Source organism: Hyaena hyaena, unplaced genomic scaffold (genome assembly GCF_003009895.1).
Source record: "Hyaena hyaena isolate Hyena2069 unplaced genomic scaffold, ASM300989v1 scaffold_509, whole genome shotgun sequence".
NCBI classification, from domain to species: Eukaryota; Metazoa; Chordata; class Mammalia; order Carnivora; family Hyaenidae; genus Hyaena; species Hyaena hyaena.
This window is the reverse complement of record NW_024081142.1, coordinates 40908-63380: the sequence shown is the minus strand read 5'-3', so window position 1 is coordinate 63380 and position 22473 is coordinate 40908. Positions and strand designations below refer to the sequence as shown.

The window sequence follows — 22473 nt, the reverse complement described above, 5'->3', positions numbered from 1 at the left end:
TCTCTTAAAAAATATTATCATTATTACTGTATAATAGTAAAATAATCTGGATATATGTCCGTAATATATACATTCCTATAATATGTTTTATATATATATATATATATATACATACATACATATATATATATAATTATAGTCAAGTGACCTGTGAGAACCTGTTGGCCAAGACCACATGAGAGATGGTGAGCATCTCAGGAGATGCTGATGGGAAATAAGCCAGTCACCAAAAGCCAGACGAGGATATTCACCAAGTGTGAAACAGTCAAGGGCCAGATCATGCCCCCATCCCTCCACCATACCCTCAATCCATGAGATCATGTAAAGCCAGGGCTCTTAGGTCCCCCTGAAGGGAAAAAGTGGGGCGGAGGTAGCTATCCTGAATTGATTAGGATTAAACCAGAAAATACTGAAAAATACTGCAGTGATCAAATCCATATGGAAAGAATTAAGGGCAGTTTTCTGCCATGGGCTTGAGATGAGAGTTGTTTTTGCCATGGGAGATTAAAGTTTTTGTTTTGTTTTGAACCTCTGACCATAAGCAGTGAAGTGCTTCTGGGTGGGTATGCGTGTACATTCTACAGAAGGAGTGAGCACATATACAGTCAGCTTTTCGTAGCTACAGAGCGCAGATAAGGAGGCAGGCATGGAGCACATCGCCTTCTTCTGATGGACTAGTGCACATGCCCCAAGCCACGACCTGGTGCTTGTCTTTGGACTCCTCCACCAATACTCCCTATGTTGGCCCTGGCCTTGAGATTTCCTAGGGCCCTCCAGGAGCTCACACATGTTAACAAGTGGGGTCTGCCCCAGCCCTGGACATTTCCCAGCACCTCCTCATAAAGGTATGTGCCCTGGGGCTTGAGCCTGGAGGGACAGCCTCCAGCAACCCCTTTGCCCCTCTGTGCTCCTGAGATCTGAACTGCACGGTCCCAGAGGGATGGCCTCACACATACTGCCAGGAAAGGAACAGGCAGCCTGAATATGATGGAGAGCCTCAGGCAGAAATGTAAGTAACTTTGGGGTACTCTGCAGAGTGAAGAACAGGCTATGTGAAAGCTACATTGCACGTGCCCTAGGGTTTAACAACAGCCCAAGAGCAGAGAGAGATCATTTCCAGATACAAGGTGTCCCGGTGCAGAACTCACCCACTGGAAACCAAGAGCTGGCCTGGCTTGGATCACTAACAGTCAGTCCAAGGGCTTCCCTAGGTAGCAAATGACACCCAGTCCACCATGTATTCCTTTGGAGGACTTGGGTCTCTCTTTTCTTCTGGCAAACAGGGACCTTGCAAGCAGGAGAACAGAAGTGTACCAAGAGCCAACAGTGTAGCCTAAAAACTAAACGACATTCCTCAGTGGTAGGGAGCAGAGTGGGGACAGGGGAGAGGGCGGCTCCTGTGCCTCAGAACACAGCCCAGGAGGATGAGCACTGGCCTCGGAGTCAGACAGACCATGCCTTGCAGCCCACTCCCACTGTCTCCTGGAACAAACTCCTTAATGTGATGTCCAAGATCAGGGAGAATACCTACTTCATAGGTGTTTTGATAGATGGGTGATAGTGCATGTGAAGGTGTCTATAATAATCTCTAGCAATCTTCTTTTTCTATCTCAGCCATCTAGTGTTCTGACACTTCTTTTATTACAACTTGTAATTATTTTATTATTCTGCATTTTTACTTCGTTATTACTACTGTTACTATTGTTGCTTATATCCTTTACCAGGCTATAAAATCCATGAGATCAAAATCCTGTGTCTTGCTCACACAAGTCCCCAGCACCTAGCACCTGGTAGGTACTCAATAAAAACATTTTAAATAATATTTTAATTCACTCAATAAAAATTAGTACCTCTTACCTAAACATCATAAAAGCCATCTATGAGAAGCCCTCAGCTAACATCATCCTCAATGGAGAATAACTGAGAGCTTTCCCCCTGAGATCAGGAACACAGTAGGGAAGTCCACTCTCACCACTGCTGTTTAACATAGTGCTGGAAGTCCTAGCATCAGCAATCAGACAACAAAAGGAAATAAAAGGCATCAGAATTGGTAAAGAAGAAGTCAAACTTTCACTTTTTGCAGACGACATGATACTCTACACAGAAAACCCGACAGACTCCACCAGAAGCCTACTAGAACTGATCCATGAATTCGGCAATGTTGCAGGATACAAAATCAACGTACAGAAATGGGTTGCATTTCTATACACCAACAATGAAGCAATAGAAAGAGAAATCAAGAAACTGATCCTATTCACAATTGCACAAAAACCATAAAATACATAGGAATAAACCTAATCAAAGATATAGGAGATCTGTATGATGAAAACTATAGAAAATTTACGAAGTAAATTGAAGAAGACACAAAGAAATGGAAAAACTTTCCATGCTCATGGGTTGGAAGAATAAATATTGTTAAAATGTCATTACTACCCAAAGCAGTCTACACATTCAACATAATCCCAATAAAAATTGCACCAGTATTCTTCTCAAAACTAGAACAAACTATCCTAAAATTTGTATGGAACCACAAAAGACCCCGAATAGCCAAAGTAATACTGAAGAAGAAAACCAAAATGGGAGGCATCACCATCCCAGACTATAGCCTCTACTACAAAGCTGTCATCCTCAAGACAGTATGGTATTGGCACAAAAACAGACACATAGACCAATGGAACAGAATAGAGAACTCAGCAGTGGACCCACAAATGTATGGCCAACTAATCTTTGACAAAGTGGAGAAGAGCATCCAATGGAAAAAAGACAGCCTCTTTAACAGATGGTGTTGGGAGAACTGGACAGCAACATGCAGAAGAATGAAACTAGATCATTTTCTCATACCATACACAAAAATAAACTCAAATGGATAAAGGACCTGAATGTGAGACAGGAAACAATCAAAATCCTAGAAGAGAAAGCAGGAAAAAAAAACTCCTTGACCTTAACCGCAGCAATTTCTTACCTGATACATCCCCAAAGGCAAGGGAATCAAGAGCAAAAATGAACTATTGGGACCTCATCAAGATAAAAAGCTTCTGCACGGCAAAGGAAACAACCCACAAAACTAACAGGCAACCGATGGGAAGGGAAAAGATAGTTGCAAATGACATATCAGATAGAGGGCTAGTATCCAAAATATATAAGGAACTCATCAAACTCCACACCCAAAAAACAAATAATCCAGTGAAGAAATGGGCAGAAGACATGAACAGACACTTCTCCAAAGAGGATATCCAGATGGCCAAAAGACACATGAAACAATGCTCAGCATCCCTCCTCATCAGGGAAATACAAATCAAAATCACACTGAGATACCACCTCACGCCAGTCAGAGTGGCTAAAATGAACAAATCAGGAGACTCTAGATGCTAGCGAGGATGTGGAGAAACGAGCACCATCCTACACTGCTGGTGGGAATGTAGGCTGGTGCAACCCCTTTGGAAAACAGTGTGAGGTTCCTCAAAAAATTAACAATAGAACTCCCCTATGACCCAGCAGTAGCACTACTAGGAATTTACCCAAGGGATACAGGAGTGCTGATGCATAGGGGCACATGTACCCCAATGTTCACAGTGCACTCTTAACAATAGCCAAAACATGGAAAGAACCTAAGTGTCCTATCAACTGATGAATGGATCAAGAAGTGGTTTATCTATACAATGGAATACTACATGGCAATGAGAAAGAATGAAATCTGACCATGTGTAGCAACATGGATGGAACTAGACGGTGTTATGCGGAGCGAAATAAGTCAGGCAGAGAAGGACAAATACCATATGTTTGCACATTTAGGTGAATTAGAAGGAACTTAATGGAGGACCGTGGGGGAGAAGAAGGGGGAAAATAGTGGGGGAGATGGAGGGAGGCAAACCATGAGAGACTCTTGCATGCTGAGAACAAACTGAGGGCTGAGGGGAGGTGGAGGGAAGGGAAGGGGGTTGATGGGCATGGAGGAGGGCACTTGTGGGGATGAGCACTGGGTGTTATATGTAAATCAACATGACAATAAACTATAAAAAGAAAGAAAGAAAGAAAGAAAGAAAGAAAGAAAGAAAGAAAGAAAGAAAGAAAGAAAGAAAGAAAGAAAAAATAAAAAACAGAGAGCCTTGCCCACAAGCAATAATAAAATAAAATAAAATAAAAATTTATTCCTCTTCTTTTGACTCCCTGAAAGCAGAGTGGTTTTCCTGAGACACTCACTGCAGCATTTATACTGAAATGGGAAGGAAGGAACTCAAGGAAACAAGTACACTCAGATGATCACTAGAAACAGTCCTGGAGGTTATCTAATGAGACACTACCACGTCACACACCCAGGAGCCACTTTAGAAGGAGGCCATCAACCAGCTCATTCCTGGAGGACAGAGTAGGGACATGGGGCTCCAGCCCCTCTGCACCTGCCTCCTGGGAGCATCAGCAAGGGCCTCTGGGCCTAGGGGCAGGCTGCTGGGGAGAGCAGACCTTCCAGTAATTGCAATGCTGTTGCTTCAAGAGAGGGAGGGCAAAGCATTTCAGTAATAAGCAAAAGAGAGGGAAAATCAATAAGGATGTATGTAATGAATTTTTGTTTCCTGAAATAGCCTGGTAGGAGCCTTGCCAGGAAGAGTTAGGACTAATCAGTGACAACATGAGAGACACAAATCCAAGAATATTATTTGGCTCTGCAGGCTCCCCTGGCAGAAGAATGTCAGTGTAAGGAATTACAGGGAGTCCAGCCTATTGTTCAGAAAGACAATCTTAAAAAGAATCTGGACAAAGGTAACAACAATACCTGTTTGGGGTGGGGGGAAGACTTTTCCTGGCAGGCTTGGAATTTGAGGAGGGGGGGTCTGATCAAGGCAAATTATAATGGTTTCTGAATACCTGAAGTCAAATAAATGCCCTATATTCATATTACACATATTCAGCTATTGAGCTACAACATAATGGTTATGAGCAGACTTCGATTCTGCCATTAACACTCATTAACTGTGTAATATTCGGTAAGTTACTTAACATCTCTGAGTTTCTGTTGTGTCTTCTGTAAAACAGGGAGCTAACAATACCCAAATGCCAACCTTCACCCATGTTGTAAGGATTCAGTGAGATAATATTTTAACCACCGTGCTAAGTGCTTGCCACAGGAAAGCACTTGATAAGCGATTGTTAGTATTGCTGTCATTATAGTTAACTAATCTCACTGTGCTGAGTCCTTGTTAAGATCCCGAATCTTTTGCTGGACTGTTTGCCCTTAAAAGGTGAGAACCGTATATTCACCTTGGAGCACTCTGTACCAGGCAAAACCAATAGATGTTGGCTCAGTGAACATGTCGAACTAAAATCTAGAAGCAAGGACAAGGTGTTTCTCACTTTCATCTTCTCCCTTGAGCATCTCTGTGTGTGCGCATGTGTGTGATTCACCTGGAAAAGGATGGGAATTCCCTTACAGGGATTTTAGGTGTCTAACAACTCAGTCACAGATGACAGCAATGAGCTTTGTATTAGCACTTCTTAAAAACAGTCTGAAGTACTTTCACTTCTTGCCATAATTGTCTGCAATGCTGTGAAGTGGTTCTGAACCACACCTATCATCAGTTCACTTATTCCTGCAACTACATTTTAAAAATCAATTTTACTACGTCACAATTTACATATAATAAAATAGACACACTCTGTCAATTTAGTGAGTTTTGAGAAGTGTGAATCACCTGAATCAAGATGTGGAAAATTTTAAAATTGGCCCCCTTGTGCCACTTCCCAGTCAATCCTATCTATACCTCCAGCCCCAGACACTGCTGTCACATCTACTAAAGAAGAGATTTGTCTTTTGTAGAGTCTTGTTTAAACGAAACATACCATATGTAGTATTAGTTCTGATCAACAGAAAGGCTTTGATAGCCACCCATGTTTTGTGTATATGGGTAGTATGTTCCTTCCTATTGCTATGCAGTATCCCATTGTATGAATAGAACACATTTTTTTTAATCCACTCACCTATTGATGAACATTTGGGGTTGCTTCCAAAATTTTACTATTATGAATAAAGCTGCGATGCCTATTCATGTACAAGTCTTTTGAAATATTTTCATTTCTCTTGGGTAAAATACCCAGGAATTATCCCAGAGTCATATGGTAAGTGTACGTTCAACTTTCTAAGATACCGCCTATTTTCCAAAGTTGCTGTGCCATTTTACATGCTCACCAACAAGAGCCCTTGTGGCCCCGTATACTTGCCAATACCTGGAACTGCTGTGACCACACTTTAAATGACTCATTCTATTTTATTTGGACCTTTCTAGAATGTCTTCTTCTCTCCCCATCTCCCTCTCATGTCTAGAATCTCTACCTTTATAGTCAGCATCTCCAAAGAGCAGAAGTAAGGTTAAAGTGTTTACTATTAAACTCCAGAATTTGTTTTAAATACATTTTTAAAGTGTTCATATGGAAATAACCTAAGTATCCAACAATGCATGAATGGATAAGACAGATATGATACACACACACACACACATACACACACACACACAATCGACTATTATTCACTCATGAGAAAGAAAAAAAATCCTGCCATTTGGAACAACATGGACGGCCCTTGAGGGCATTATGTTAAGTGAGAGAAGTTTGATTGAAAAAGGCAAATACTGTAGGATCTCACTTATATGTGGAATCTAAAAAAGCAAAACTCCTAGAAACAGGAAGAAGATGGGCACCTGGGCGGCTCAGTCGGTTAAGCATCCAACTCTTGGTTTTGGCTCTGGTCATGGTCTTGTGGTTTCGTGGGTTTGAGCCCTGAGTCAGGCTCTACCCTGGCAATGTGTCTCTGTCTCTCTCAAAATAAATAAACTTAAAAAAGTAAATAAAAGAAACAGTAGAATGGTGGTTACCAGGAATTATAGGGGGTGGAGAAACTGGGGAGGTGTTGGTCAAATGATATAAACTTGAAACTAGAAAATGAGTAAGTTCTGGATCAAATGCACCACATAGTGATTATAGTCAACAATACTGTATTATGTACTTTAAGTTGCTAAGAGATTAGATCTTAAATGTTCTCACCACAGAAAAACAAATGATAATTATGTGACATGAGAGAGGTGTTAGCTAACGCTATGGTGATAATCATATTGCAATATGTAAGTGTATAAAATCAGTGTGTTGTACACCTTTAAGTTATACAATGTTATATGTCAATTATATTTCAATTAAAATAAAATAAAGTAAAACAAAATAAAAATTAAATTAAAAAAATAAAATAAAATAAAAATAAAATAAAATAAAAGTGTTCAAAAGATGTAAGGAGCTCATCTACCAGAGAAAGTTCTTCCACAACAGGATTCTTCTTGTTTATTTCACTAAACCCACACAGGTAAATATACATACTTAGAATCTTCTCATCTTTAGGAAGATGTGGTTCTGGAATAATTTATTTATAGAAAAGGAAAGAAAAGAAGAGTGCTAATGTTCCTTTAGACACTTAATTAGTTTCCAGGACTTTCTTTTCAAAAACAGAGTAGAAAGTGGAATTGTCTTTCACCTTCTGCAGTGTTCTTCCCTCTGGGTTTGTTCACAGTCTCGAGCCCATTAGGCCTCTACACTGTATGGCAGTCACTAATTTCGCAGTAGCCTGCTCCTGCACCTATAAACAGATTCATTGCTTAGTAAAATGTAAATTGTCTGAATTATGTTTCACTTAATGCTATCAATTCTGGTTTTAGAAAATAAAATCTTAATCTGTAGCAGAATGAAGAATGCACATGATGTTTCATTACAAAGGTTTTGATTTAGTGGGGGAAAATTCCTGTACATTAAATTTCCAAGATTTCAATATAACCAAGTTCTTTCTAGGGTTAAAAAATAGAAACAATAGTTCTTTGTGATTATAGTGACAATATCATTTTTCAAGATGTATAAATGCTTTCTTAAGAAAGGCAAGTAATGAACATTGTCTGTCAAACTTTGAGGTTCCTGAACATGTTTGGATTATCAGATTATATCCCTTGAATAGTGTACAATTATCTTCCAAACCTCAAGTATAAGAAAATGGAACCCCCTGAGTTGTTGTTGTTGTTGTTGGGTTTTTTTCCCCCAATGCCTTTCCAATTTTAAAATTAAGTAATTTAAGGAAGATATTTGTGCCACTATCCCTTTCTACTTAAGTCATTAAATGTTGTGCTTCCACCTCTCTGATAGCTTGGAAGCCATTTATAAGGGATTTTCTGAACACTTTTTCTTAGAAACAACATTTTAAGAGTAAATGAACTTGCACATCAGAATTTTCCAGTTCAGGTGGAAACACCAAACCCAGGAGGTTTGGGTGAGTTATGAACTTCGCAAAATGCATCCTCTGCCCTCCCCAGGGAGTGACAGAAATGCAATGGTCAAACACTGCAGGAACAGACCTTGGTTGGTCACTGTGACAGGCAGATGATCAATAATGCTGTCAGCTTCTTCTTAACATTTGGAAACATAGTGGCCCTGGGATTCTCAACGCTCCAATAAGTGAACAAAAACAAGCACCTCCACCACAAAAACAAAACACTACACACCCAGGCACAGAATTGCTCATAAATGTGAAAGAGTTTTGCATTTCCTTTCCTTTAAAGGAAGGTGTGATAAGGAAATAATTGTGGATGGCATAAAGAAGTAATTACCAATAGGATTATGAAAGACTTACTTATAAAAAAAATGATACATGCATGCTATACATTCATTAAAATATATATATGCTAAAAGGATGCCATGACCAAGCTTTCTTAAGTGTGATTCATGGACCACTGTTCCAGAATCATAGGAGGAGCCTGCTACAATAAAGACTCCTGGATCCCACCTCAGGTCCACAGCTCCACAGGTGAATCTTATACATACTGAAGTTTGAGACTCCTTAAATAAATGGATGTTCCCAAGGTTATTTTGGTAGTCAGAAGAATCACCCACAAAGATGTACACATTCCAATTCTGGCTATGTTACCTTACATGGAAAAAGGGACTTTGTAGAAGTGATTAAGGTTATAGACCTTGAAATGGATTATCCAGGTGAGCCCAATCTAATCGAGTCCTTGAAATGAAGAAACATTCCCAGCTGCCATCAGAGAGATGCCATGTTAGAAAGACTTGATCAACCACCGCTGGCTTTGAAGATGGGGATGGGGACCACAAGCTAAGAAATGTAAGTTGCCCCAGAAGCTGTGAATGGCCCTTTACGTATAGCCAGCTCTTGCTTGAGAACCTCAATCCTACGATCACAAAGAACCGAATTCTGCTAACAACCTGAATGAGCAGGGAAATGGGATTCTCCCTGAGAGCCTCCAAAAAGAACACTCTGCCAACACGTTGATTTTAGCCCAGTGACACTTACACCCTCTGATTTACAGAGTCATAAATGTGTCTGATTATAAAACACCAAGTTTGTGGTAACCTGTTTTGGCAGCAATAGAAAGGTATTGCAATTATAAACTATATATCTTGTATCTACATCTACATTTGTATCTACTGGAAAATACATTGAAATATTAATAGAAGTTATCTTTAGAGAATGGCATGATGAGTGCCTCTCTGTTTCTCATTGTGCTTTTATTTTTCAAAGGTTTGCTTTAAAAACATGTATTCCTTTTATAATCAGAGAAAATTACTCAAAAAATTCAAGTAAAATAAAATGAAGATGAGAAGCAAACCCTAGCACGATTCAGTCAACACAGTGTGCTAGACTTGGCTGTGTGGGAGTTGGAGCCCCAGACCCTGAGGTCAGCCGTGGGGCATTCAGCGTCCTACACGAGCCTCCCTGGTCATCTGTATAGAGACCCAAGCTCATGTGTCTTCTCCTCTTTTATTCCAGCGACAACATCAGGGAGTCAATTACGTTACAACACCTGTTCTTCATGGGAAAGCAGCCCAGACAACTGATTAGATTATTTTAAGCCCTCATTTAGAAAACCTCAAGTTGCTACAACTTGGTGTTCTGTCCAACTGGATGAACACAATCAAAGTGGGTAGCCAAAAGATCCAGTGATTGCTGTTGCTAGAATATATTAATTATTCAAACAGAGGTATAGCATTTTAGGTTCACAGAATGCACTGTTGACTCTGCCAACCCGTAGAGAAAAAATATCAAGTAGATTCAAACCTCACTTGAAGAACAGAAGAGAACTGAATATTTATTAGCATTAACGCAACGTGTGATCTAAAATTTCTAGTAGAGCTATTAAGTCCTGCAGAATGTGTTCAGTCAAAGATAGTATCAGAAGGAGGTGTTGCTACCTGTTCACTGAACCAGACCTCTCAAGACAAACCTGAGCACCACCAAAGTCTGCCTTGAAACAATGATAAGACAGAAAGACAATTTGCTAACTTAAGTAAAAAATCCATTTTGTACAGGGACTATAATGCAGCAATCCATGAGACTAGTTCATGGCATAGTGAACTGCATGGGCATCTGAGCCAGACAGATCTGGGTTCAAGTCCTGACCCCTGTACTAATTCCTCGGTGACCTTGGATAGATCTTGATCCCAAAGTTTAAGCTTTGGTCACCTCTTCTGTAGAGAAAGTGATTAAAACAACACCTTATGAGATACTTTGCATTAAATTAGGTAATGGACTTGGAATGTTGTCTGGCTTATGGTGAAAGCTCATTAAGTATTAGCCATTATCATCCCATTTTATAGATGAAGCTCAAAAGGTGAAGTAATCTGCCCAAGGTCCCAGGGATAGAACATGGATGCAAGTCCAAATGACCTGGCTCTTCACATATGAATCATAGATAATGAGAAAAAAGACAGCAAGAGCTTCCATGTATTTGGATGGATACTCAAATGTATTCTCATTTCAGCAATATTTATAATCAATCCTGACCTATGATAGGGGAGAAACAAGAAGTCTCCCCTTTGTGATTTGAAACTACCTAAATTAAGGGCTGTCATATTCAGCTGTGCAAGTTGTGCAGTGCACAACTTGAGAGAGCCTTTCAGAGAGACAGCAAGTAGCTTTAAGAATACTTAACCCATGGACTTCAGAACCATTATTATGCACTGGGACTAAAAAGTCACTGGGAGTGAGGAGCTAAATTTCAGAAGCTATATACTGTCAGGAATTCATGTAGATATAGTGAAAACTTTCTGTGATTTCTAGAATCACAGGGAATAGCACTCAGTGCCACTTCCAACCTCTTTTTGCAATGCAAAATAGTTCTCCCTTTGGAAAGGACAAAGCAATTTTATAAATATCCTCATAATGTCAGCTGTTACTTTGGCACTGCTTAGTCACAACAGAATCCACTGTTAAAAGTTTAAAATAGCTTCTGGGCCAAAATTCTACAATAGGATTCAGAGGCATAAAAGAAATGCTGTGAGAAATGAGATGATTTTAAGGGAATTCTTCTAAGGAACAGTAACATGCCAGTCCTCAATATTCCCCAGCCTTTGAGACGGGGTGGGCTGTCTACATGTAGACTTTCATTAGAGCTGGGGCTGTCCTTGCAGCATCTGCAGCTCCCCTGCGCCCTGGCAGCTCTCCACACTGGGAAGCTCCTAAGAGCCCTGTGTGTCTTGTCTCTGCATTTCCAGTGCCTGGACCAGAGCAGGGCACTAATAAATGTACAATGAATAAATGAATTTATAACTTCCTGAGGAGGCCGCTTTGATTATTAACAGATCCCAGATTTGCAGAAAACTCAGTTGAAAAATTGAATTTTTGTCAAAATAGAATCAGAGCCTGTCCTAGGACTGAAACTACAGAAGCCTTTTTCCCCACCACACCACCAAGAGCAAAAGAAGATGAGTCACTAGAAAAAAATACCGCTGAAACTCTGAGATTCTCACAGTGTTGGGTTCATCCCAGTCCAGTGCAAGGGGACATGTTCTATTCCACACTTGGAATAAGGCATAAAGTGGGATGTCCCCCAAAAGTCTTCTCAGGACTATGCTCAGTGATGTTTACCTTTCAGAACCATCACCAGAACTATGTTCTTTCAATTGTCTTTTCTAGGAGAGGAACATGATAACCGGGCATTGATCTCTTTCTGGTATCCTGAAGTTTGTCATGATGCAGTCAGAACAAACGTCTCTCAACAGTATGTCCAGTAGCCTTTCTCTCACTCTTTGACCCCACTGCTATATTTTTTTAATAAATATTTTTAGAGGCACCTGGGTGGCTCAGTTGACTGAGCGTCTTGATTTTGGCTCAGGTCATAATCCCAGGGTCATGGGATCAAGCCCCATGTCGGGCTCCACACTGAGTGAGGAGCCCGCTTAAGATTCTCTCTCTGTCCCCCTCTACCTCTCTCCCCCACTCAATAGAATAATTAGTAATTATAATAATGCCAACTTGTATTTTTGTAAAAGACAGTGCTGGGACACCCACAGTAGGATATGTGTGTGTGTGTGTGTGTGTGTGTGTGTGTGTGTGTGTGTGTGTATACATATACACTGCTAGAATATATATACGCATATACGTGTATATACGTATGTTAAAAAGCTTGATGCATATATAAAATCTCAATGAATTCTTAACACCACCATGTTAGTTCTATTAATTCAACTCAATGGATGGTGAATTTGAAGCGCAGGAACTTCCAATGTCACATAGTTAATAAGTGATGGCACATGGGTCAGATCTCCTATCTGTAGCCCAAACCCCAGCTCTTCACCAGTAAAGCCACAGAGCTGCCTCCATGTGTTAGGTTCTTGGCACATCTTTTAGAATTCCTGCAATCCCCTCCCAACCTTCCAGCCTCCCAAATAATAAGTAACCAAATAATAAGATTGTCTCCCAGGGTGAGATTGCATCTGAAAGATGAAGTGTGCACACCTAGGGCTTTGATTTAATTCTCTTGGACTAAGCTGATTAAGTGCTGAGCAGTTTAGAATCTTTTATAATTTTATTAGATTAGATCACTAGATTTCAGAGATGAAACGAATGGAAGCCTGACCAGGGACTAAAACAGCCAAAGCCAGCTGCATAAAGGTTCCTTGGGGCTAACTTTCTGAACTGAAGCACTCAATAATACATACAAAGTGTGACTCTGAACAACAGGGATAAAATTTCAATGTTAAAGTAACTTTTATGGTGCCAGGAAATACTGTGACATGCTTTTGTCTTCAAGCATCATGCTTTTGCTTTAATGAAACCATAGATTATCGATTCCCAGACTTGGGGAACACTGTCCTAATGGATATGGTCTTGAGTTATATCATGACTGCAGCCATTAACTCGTGCAACTAAAAGCAAATGACTTCACCTCCCTGTGTCTTACTTATCCCCCTTGAACCTCTCTAGCAGAATTTAGAAAAATGAGGACATTCAATTAAGAAAACATTTGCATCCACATATAAAAGAGACAATAAAAATGGAATGCATAACTGCTTCTTATGCTTCTTGCTGGTTTCCTGGGGTCAGGATTCCATTTGAGCAAAATTATCTTAGTAATAGCTCAATAGACACAAAAATATCACTGATGTGCATATCACATTGGCTCTATCCTCAGTCAGTCATTCTCCATCACTATACTTGTTTTTTATCATTATTATATATATATTTAAGCAATCTCTACACCCAATGTGGGGCTGGAACTCATGACCCTGAGATCCAGAGTCACATGCTCTATCCACCAAACCAGCCAAGCGCCCCTCTATACCTGTTCTTGAGGTGCTATACACATTTCAGCATCATTCACGAGCACATCTCTCCCAGGCTTCGCGTTTCTAGCCCTCATTTCCCATCCTCCCTCGAGTGTTATATCTCCAGTTACCCACCAGACAGCTCTACGTGGATGTAAAGAGTTGATATGCACACAACGCTTCACCATCCTTCTCTCCAGCTTTCTCCTTCCATCAATGGTGCCAAGTTCTCCACTCTCAGAAGTGTATTCTGCTTCACCCCCCCATGTCAGATCAGTCCCTGCATCCTGCTCATTTTCTTTGTTATCAGTATCTTCCTTTTTATTTCTCTAGTTTCACTTTTAATCCAGGACTCACTCCCTTATCTATAACTTTTGGGTAATTGCCTTCATCTTGTCTTGATACCTTTGATCTCTCTCTACTATTTTCTACATGCAGCTGCTAGCTCGATCAGGAAGAACTTTCCTCTTGTCTGTCATATAACCTCCAATTTCCATAGCAGGGCATTGACCTTTCATCTGTTCCCCCTACTCCATCAGCCTCACATGCTTCTTCTGCATGTTACTCCCCTAACTTGGGCCTTGTCCTCCAGCCAAGCTCATTTGTGTTCTGGCTCCGATATACCACTTGCTCATTCCTATTGCTGGCATACCAAAAGAATTAATTGAACACATGGATGATTATACTAGACAGGTGCATATGCCCCCACCTCAACTCTCTTCTGCTCACTCTATCCCTTGCCACCATATTCAAAGCAAAACATATTCATAAATCTTTGGAAACCGATCTCCTTCACAGCTTGCTGCTACTCAGAATTAGTGTTATTCTCCCCTGGGTTCATGTTTTAGACATGTGATCTGCAGTTTCATGTGTGGGTCCTCCTTCCTTATGGCAGAGATTGCTAGCTGTCCACCAAACCCAGTTCCTCTTCTTATATGTAACTGAACATGTAAGTGGGTTTATTTCCCAGCCTCCTTTGCAATTACTCAGGTGTGGCCATGTAACTAATAGACAGTGGAATGTGAGTGGAAGTGATGCAGGCCACTTCTAGGCTATAAAGGCCCAAGACCAGACTATACATACCCCTTCCATGAGTTCTTTTCTGTTTCCCCTAGGGTGGGGAAAGGCAAAGAGCAAGTGGCCTTGGGAATCAGGTGATGAAGATGGCAGAATCCCCACCAGCCTGGGCCCTTAAATAATGAGGAGAGTTGGCTACTGACCTGAAACATTTCCCTGGATGAAAACATGAAAGAGAAATAAACTTCTATATTTCCGGGACCACTGAAATTTTGCTGGATCTTGTTACAGCAGCTCAGCCCTCTTAAATAATTTATTCCTCGACTGGATTGCCAGTGCCCTGATTAGCTGCAGCTGCATGAGCAGTCAGGACTAAATATGGATGGAAATCAGAGGTGCAGAAATGCTTCAAGGCTGGACCAGGTAATCCAGCCGAATCTGCAAAGGAAGGTGGGCTAGGCTGTACTTTGGGATTCATCATGAACATGGATGTAGGTTGAATCATGAACAAGGAGGAAAACATTTTAGAAGAATGAATGCATAGTACATGCTGGAGAAAGATGAGGCAAAGCTGACAGAGTGGATTATAACAGTACCAGAGCTCACTCTCGCTGGCTTTAGTTCTACTGCTATGTTTGGGAGGAAGACTGGGTTACGTTCTAGAAGAGCTTAGACTTTTCTTCCAACTGTACCTGCTAAACCTTGGGGGGTCTTATTTCTGTAGGATCCTGGTTACTTTCTTATCTGTGCCATCTCCTAGGATCAACACGAGGTTGGGTCAAATTAAAGTATTCTGAGCTCCTATATAATAAACCTCCTCAGTTCTCTCTCCTGGGCCCTACACTGGGAGTGAAATTGTGACAGCTGGGCGTTCAACCAGGGCCTAAGCTCCATTCCACTGCCAAGAACACGTCAGGCCAAGCTCAGCGGCAGAGAACTCAAGGGAGTCTGTCTTGGACCTCCAGATTAGATCCCCTTCCAGGTACTGAGTGAACACAGGAAGACCTCAGAGGCTGGTTGAAGGGTGCACTGGAGAGACATTTTGGCAGTAAGTGCACTGAGGCAGAGGAGAAAGCAATGGAGGTAGGATGGTCTTTATGGAATTTGGGGTGCTGGAATTTTTAGACTTCAGGTTCATTCATTCATTCATTCATTCAGTAAACGATTCTAGAATATCCGTTTAAGTTTCAGGAACCATGCGTGAATAATTTTGATGCTACAGAAGAATCTAAGAAAGGAGTACACCCATTTCTCATAAAGGCAAATGGAAACCAAGAACAGGGTATATGACCATATCCCCCTACCACAAGATCTTCCCTTGTTGAAACTGTTAAAATTTTATACAAACTATCTGGGCCAGGACACTTTGAGGTCCTATTTTGAACTGTCCATGGCTGGGAAGAGGATGAGGTAGGGAAAGGGAGAAGCACAAGCCATGATCTGTGGGAAAGGGGTATGCCCAACTAGGAGGTCTAGTGTAATCAACAGCATAGGGGTCTCCAATAGGGCAGCTGGTAGAAGAGCAGACCAGAGAGCTGAGGCTTTGCTCTGGAATGATGAGGCTTGTTACTTCAGCAGTTTGGACGGCAATATGAAAATCCAGATAGGACTGATGGACAGCATCATTTCCTGGGCAAAAGGCCACAGTCGTCTGTATCCTCATATCAAAGCTGCAATTCCAGTTTTTTTTTTTTAATGTTTTATTTATTTCTAGGAGAGAGAGAGAGACAGCGTGAGCAGGGGAGGGTCAGAGAGAGAGGGAGTCACAGACTGAAACAGGCTCCAGGCTCTGAGCTGGCAATCAGCACAGAGCCCGACGCGGGGCCCGAACCCACGAACCGCGAGATCATGACCCAAGCGAAAGTCGGACGCCCAACCGACCAAGCCACCCAGGCGCCCCTGCAATTCCAGTTTTAATGACAAGGCCTTGGCCCCCCAAGTCAGGAGTTAGGGATACATTTTGTCTGCAAGTTAAGGTGGGAGAAATGAAGAGGGGCCATCACATGTGACCAGAGCCAGTCCAAAGGGACATCTAGATCCCTCCATCTGTCTCTGACCTCCAAAGGTCTCAACTGGAGCCTTGCTTTTTTTTTTTTAAGTTTATTTATTTTTGAGAGAGAGAGAGAGAGAGAGAGACAGAGCATGAGCAGGGGAGGGGCAGAGAGAAAGGGGGACACAGAATCCAAAGCAAGCTCCAGGCTCTGAGCTGTCAGCACAGAGCCCAATGCAGGGCTCAAACCCAAGGACGGCAAGATCATGACCTAAGCTGAAGTCAGACACTTAACAGACTGAGCCACCCAGGCGCCTGACCAGTGGAGCCTTTCTTACCAGCAATGCTCCTGTGAGATCAAGTCATTCAGCTCTGTGACCAGCTTATGTCAGGTTAGAACCTGAGGGTCCTGCTGGAGTTAGTAGCTCTATATTCGCTGTGAAGAAACATCTTGGACCCCCACATCTGTACAAGCCAGATCAGTGATGCTTACTTCACTTCCAGAAAAATATCCTCTTGGGAAAGCAATCATTAACCTCAACCACTGTAGGGTAAGTGACTTTGATGATGTGATATGGTGTTCATTCTAGGGATGATTATACTCTAACCGGCCGTGAGAACTCTATTGGAAAGAATGGATCAACCGGGTTGGAGAAGTATTCAGAGAGAAGGGACATAAAGTCTAAAACCTGGGCTTTCCCACATGCTCCCCTTTCACCCAATGGGCATATGTGGGGGAAGAAGGGGATGGAGTGAAGGCTCATAGGGTTAGATGTCCTGAGAACAGCTATACACAGAAGCTAAAGACCCAGGTCAGTTCCCGCCTTCAAGAGTAACTAGCTGTAAGACAAGGGCCAAGCCATCTAGCTTGTCTGTGATATATTCATTTATGAATAAAATTAGAATAACAATATTTTCTTCTCTTCCATGGGAATTATGTAGGTCAAATAAAGCGAAGGATGTAAACAATCCTACTAAACACATACAAGTACTAATGTTGCCAACAATGGGAGTGTGTGTGAATTTTTTAAAACAGTGATGTAGAAAGTAACATAATATTACCCAGTAATTCTTAGCTTGGATCTCCCCAAGCAGCAGAAAGTAACTCTTACTACAAAGGAAAGCAAAACACACACACACACACACACACACACACACACACACACACACACTGTGACATGGAACATTTGTGAAGGACAGGTCAGCAAAAGAGCTGCCAGGTCAAGGTAAATCAAAGATAACCCATGGTTGGGGCACCTGGATGGATCAGTTGCTTATGCATCTGACTCTTGGTTTTGGCTCAGGTCATGATCTCATGCCTTCATGGTTTTGAGCCTCACGTCAGGCTCTGTGCTGGCAGCTTGGAGCCTGGAACCTGCTTCAGATTCTGTGTTTCCCTCTCCTCTCTCTGCCCCTCCCCTGCTCACACTCTGTCTCTCTCTCAAAAATAAATAAACATTAAAAAAAAAAGAGTTTGAAATGGATTATTTTTGTTCCTTGCAAGCTATGTGGCCAGCTTCTGTCTTTCTTTAGTGCTTTCCCTGATACTTGTCTAGGGACAAGGGTCCATAGAAATCACAAATGAAAGCATCTAGAGAGCAATACATGGTGAGCTGTAATATGTTTACTTATGAATTAGCCTTTAATCAACAGATTTAATATTAATTAATAATTCATAAGCTCCTCTTTGCATAGAAATGACATAATTATGTTTCCAATTCAACCCAAAGTGTCCACTGCAAAATGTGTAAATGTTAATTAGTAGTGAAATGCAGTTAGGGAAAAAAATTCTTTTAATTATGTAATAAGGCTCATTACAATGGGTAATCAACAAAGCTGCCAAATTAGTCCTCTGGTGGCGTTTTTCTATATATAGCAAATAAACTTTTGTTTGTAAAAAATGTGCATGTGAGCAGACAGATTTTAAATTGCTTTCAAGAAGAGAGTAGCAAGGAGTCCCAGAAACATCAGAAATTACCTTGTAATCTTTCAGTACTGTGAGTTAGTAAAGGTGGCTCAGATAAAGGAAGAAAAAGTCTCAAGCACTCCCCTCATATCTGAACAAGTGCTCAAAACCTCCACTGGGTTTGAACCACTGTGTTGCTGTCTTTTAGAGACCCCAGCTGTTTGTGATAGAGTTCTGGTTGCAGGAGCATTATTATATATAGGGAATTAATGCAGCGCCTACTGAATATAGAACATCAAAGAAATAGAAAATGTGATCCCTGCCTTTTATTGGTAAGACCTCAAAACCTGAGTCTCCATCTGCCTCATGTGTGCGAACTCCATGGCCAAGGACTCATCAATCACATATTCATGAACAAAGACGCAGCTCCATCCACTACTCACTCATCACTTGCTCATTCATTCATTCATCAAAAACGTATTAATTGACTGCTTTCCCCATTCAGGCCCAATGCCAGCAGCACAAACATGAAAACCTTTGCTCCCCTTGGGTTTTCAGGGTGGTTTGAGGAAGAGATTTGGGTGTTGAAAATCAGACCAACCTGGACTCCTACACACTGTAGTCCCACCCTCAGCACATCACAGTCATGTGAACGTGGGCAAATAACTTCTCTGAAGCTGTTTCCTCGTCTCCCTGGGGATGGTCTTCTCCACTTCGTGGGGTTCTTTAAAGGCTTCAGTGAGATAATAAAGGTGAGGGGCTCAGCCCCATGCATGGCAGAAGCCAGTGCATAAAGACTGCCTCTTCCTCCATTCTTTACACCTCAGGTAGTGGCGGCTTGTCGGCCTGGATTTAATACACATTATGATAGATAGACAGTGGGTTTTAAAAAATTGTCTATGGAATTTAATTCAAATTAATGAGCATTTGTAGTAAGGACCACACTGGATGCAGAGAATATAAGGGGAAAAGAGCTAACCCTTCCTGCCAGGAGGGCCAGATCTTTTTTTTTTTTTTTTTTTCCCTTAAATAGTTTATTGTCAAGTTGGTTTCCATACAACACCCAGTGCTCACCCCAACCCAAACCTACTTCTTGTCTTGGGTCCTGTACCCACACTTTCTTCTTTTTTTTTTTAATGTTTTATTTATTTCTAGGAGAGAGAGAGAGACAGCATGAGCAGAGCAGGGTCAGAGAGAGAGGGAGTCACAGACTCTGAAACAGGCTCTAGGCTCTGAGCTGGCAGTCAGCACAGAGCCCGACGCAGGGCTTGAACCCATGAACCGTGAGATCATGACCTAAGTGAAAGTCGGACGCTTAACCAACTAAGCCACCCAGGCGCCCCCTGCACCCACACTTTCTGCCCCTCTTGCTGGTCCTCATCTGTCCTATGACCTTGCTTTTATCTTACCCTGGTCTGTGATCAAGTCTGGCTCTGAATGCATCTCTCTGGCCACATTCACTCCTCCCCTCAGACTCCTAGATCCAAAGCTCTGCTGCCTGTCCAGACTGCACAGGCCAAATCCATAAAGCCCCTGTAGGAGCTCAGGCCAAACTGTTCTAATCCCAATGAGGAGGGTGGAAAGTCACTCCCTCCCCCACTGTAACGTGGTCCTTTCCTAGGAGTAGAAAGCACAACCGTTTGGCCAACTCTAGGTCAGTCTCTGAGGATCCTCTACCATTCCCACCAAGTAAGGGCCTAGTTAGCCTCAGAAGGGTCAGAGGGCTCTCAGGCCCATCTCCAAATGAGTACAGAGCTCCAGCCACTGAGTGGGAGCAACTGGAGGGGTCTTGATCACCTTCCAATATTCAGTGGCTCAGAGTGCCTGGCTCACAGAGGGTGCTTAATACGTGTGGAATGTACAAATGCATGACTCTGATACACCAGCCACCCGCTGCATCCAAGCCTGGTCCAAAATGGAGAACAGCCAGAGCTTAATCACCCAGCTGAAGCAGACTTTCTGAGACTCACTCTGCCAGGAGGCTGCCAACTGTCAAATTTCACAGAGACACTGATCCGTTTGGGGGCATATGAGTTCACTGTGACAAATGCCTGGAACCTGCACTGTAATGGGATGAGGCTGCCATAGTGGACACGTTCCAAGATTGTGAAAGGATCCATCCAGGAGGAGCTTGCCCAGGCTGAAATGTGGGAGTCCTTGCCTGGAGTAAGGAGCCAACGCTACTGAGATCTCCTGACCACAGTCTCCTGCTGCCAAGATATGCCTCCTTTTACAAAGAAGGGTCAGGGACTACACATAAAAACCAAGACGTCAGTTCCAGATCAGGTCAAGGTGAGAAATACTCTTAAGTATGTCGTTAGGCCACTACCTGTTCTCCTTACTTACAAATTGCCTTTTTTAAAGGGTACAATAAACACTAAAGGATAGATTGAATGATAGACAGACCAAAAAAAAAATGGATAGGAGAAAAAATGGATTGAGAGGGAGGGGGTTTTAAAGCACAACACTTTTCCAGAGGTAAGGGCATTTAAAAATAAATCTTTCTAATGGAAAAGCCTCTATATAGAAATCCCTGGGACATCCCAAATTAGCCAGCTACATGGTTTTGTGACTCCAAATCATCACCCTTGGCTGCACTTACACATGGCATTATAACCTCAGGGAAATAAATGTGGATAATCAGGTGATACTGCTTTAAGAAATACCTGTAAGACACAACCTGTGGCAGAACCAAAGATGGGTTAAAAATTGGGGGGCAATGACAACAGCATTCAGATGACTGAGACAGGAGGTAACATTCATTTTTTAACTCATAAAAACATTTTCCAGGGCGCCTGGGTGGCTCAGTTAGTTAAGTGTCCGAGTTTGGCTCAGGTCATGATCTCACAGTTCGTGGGTTTGAACACCGTGTCGGGCTCTGTGCTGACAGCTCAGAGCCTGGAGGCTGATTCTGTTTCTCCCTCTCTCTCTGACCCTCCCCTGCTCACGCTGTCTCTCTTTCTCTCTCTCTCTCTCTCTCTCAGAAAGAAATAAAACATTTAAAAAATTTAAAAAAACATTTTCCAATAACCTGAATTTAGTTTAAGTCTACACAGCAGCTACTGGTAGTATCATGTAATTCCCCCAGAAGCACCTCCTTCTGAAGACAGGAATTTAAATAATTGTATGAAATCCTGGTGAACTTTGGCCATTAGAAATGACCTTTGGCCATTAGAAATGAGGGTAATCAGACCTCCATGTTCTATATGTAACAGACACCCAGAAGTGCTGGATATGTTTGGGTGGGCTCCTGGAACTGCCTTCGTTTTCAAGCTGTAAAACCATGGCAATGATTTCTATGAAAAGTAGATAATTCTGGTTTGTAAACATGCTACTGGTCTTCATTAGGATGGATCACATTAAAGTCAGCTATAAAATGTGAAATGAGCAGCAAGGACAGACTCTTCCCTTACAGTCCCCCAAATATCTGCCTGGGGTCAATGCAGGTCCTGAGTTCTAGTCATAACACATGGCAAATCCCACTGTAATTACCAGAACCATATGAACTTGGGGTGCTGGTTGGCTCTAACTCATATGTTAGCTAGGTTTTTTACAGCCACCTGAGATATAGATGAGATGGATTCACACACCCTTTTACCAAAGTCCAAAGGTCTCTCCTCAAAATTTCTCAGCTTCCCACAGGCTTACACTTTTATATTGTCCTTAGCCTCCAAGTCCCTGCTTTCACCGAAGTTTTTTCACTCTGTATCCCTTGATCTCCACTCTGGAACTGACCCAAACTGGGTACCCAGTCTCCGAAATTCCTGCCTTCAAAACAAGTTCAAACCATTTTACTTATTATTGACAACTAAGATTTACTGAGTGCTTATTACAGATCAGACTCCTATGTGCATGATCTCATTTGCTGCCCCCAGCAAATGGGTTGCCCCCAGCAACCCTATGAAAGATATCCACAACCATTACCTGTAGCAGAATGAAGACGTGAGGATCACAAGGAAGTGGCATCATGTTCTAT

The 22473-nt window shown here is 41.9% G+C and overlaps 2 long non-coding RNA genes across 3 annotated transcripts in view; one reads left to right on the top strand and one right to left on the bottom strand.

Annotated features, from left to right (window-relative positions):
* Window positions 1-12066, top strand: part of LOC120247287 — a 20675-nt gene extending 8609 nt beyond the window's left edge. Inside the window, exon 3 of the long non-coding RNA XR_005532252.1 lies at window positions 11954-12066. This is a non-coding gene — a long non-coding RNA (uncharacterized LOC120247287). The remainder of the gene's footprint in view (window positions 1-11953) is intronic.
* Window positions 7443-22473, bottom strand: LOC120247286. Of its 2 annotated transcripts, none has more exons than XR_005532250.1 (3): window positions 22422-22473; window positions 19099-19343; window positions 7443-7612 (listed from the first exon to the last, which is right to left on the bottom strand). It is a non-coding gene; the product is annotated as an uncharacterized LOC120247286 (long non-coding RNA). The 2 variants fall into 2 exon arrangements; XR_005532251.1 differs by lacking the exon at window positions 22422-22473 and adding an exon at window positions 19588-19646.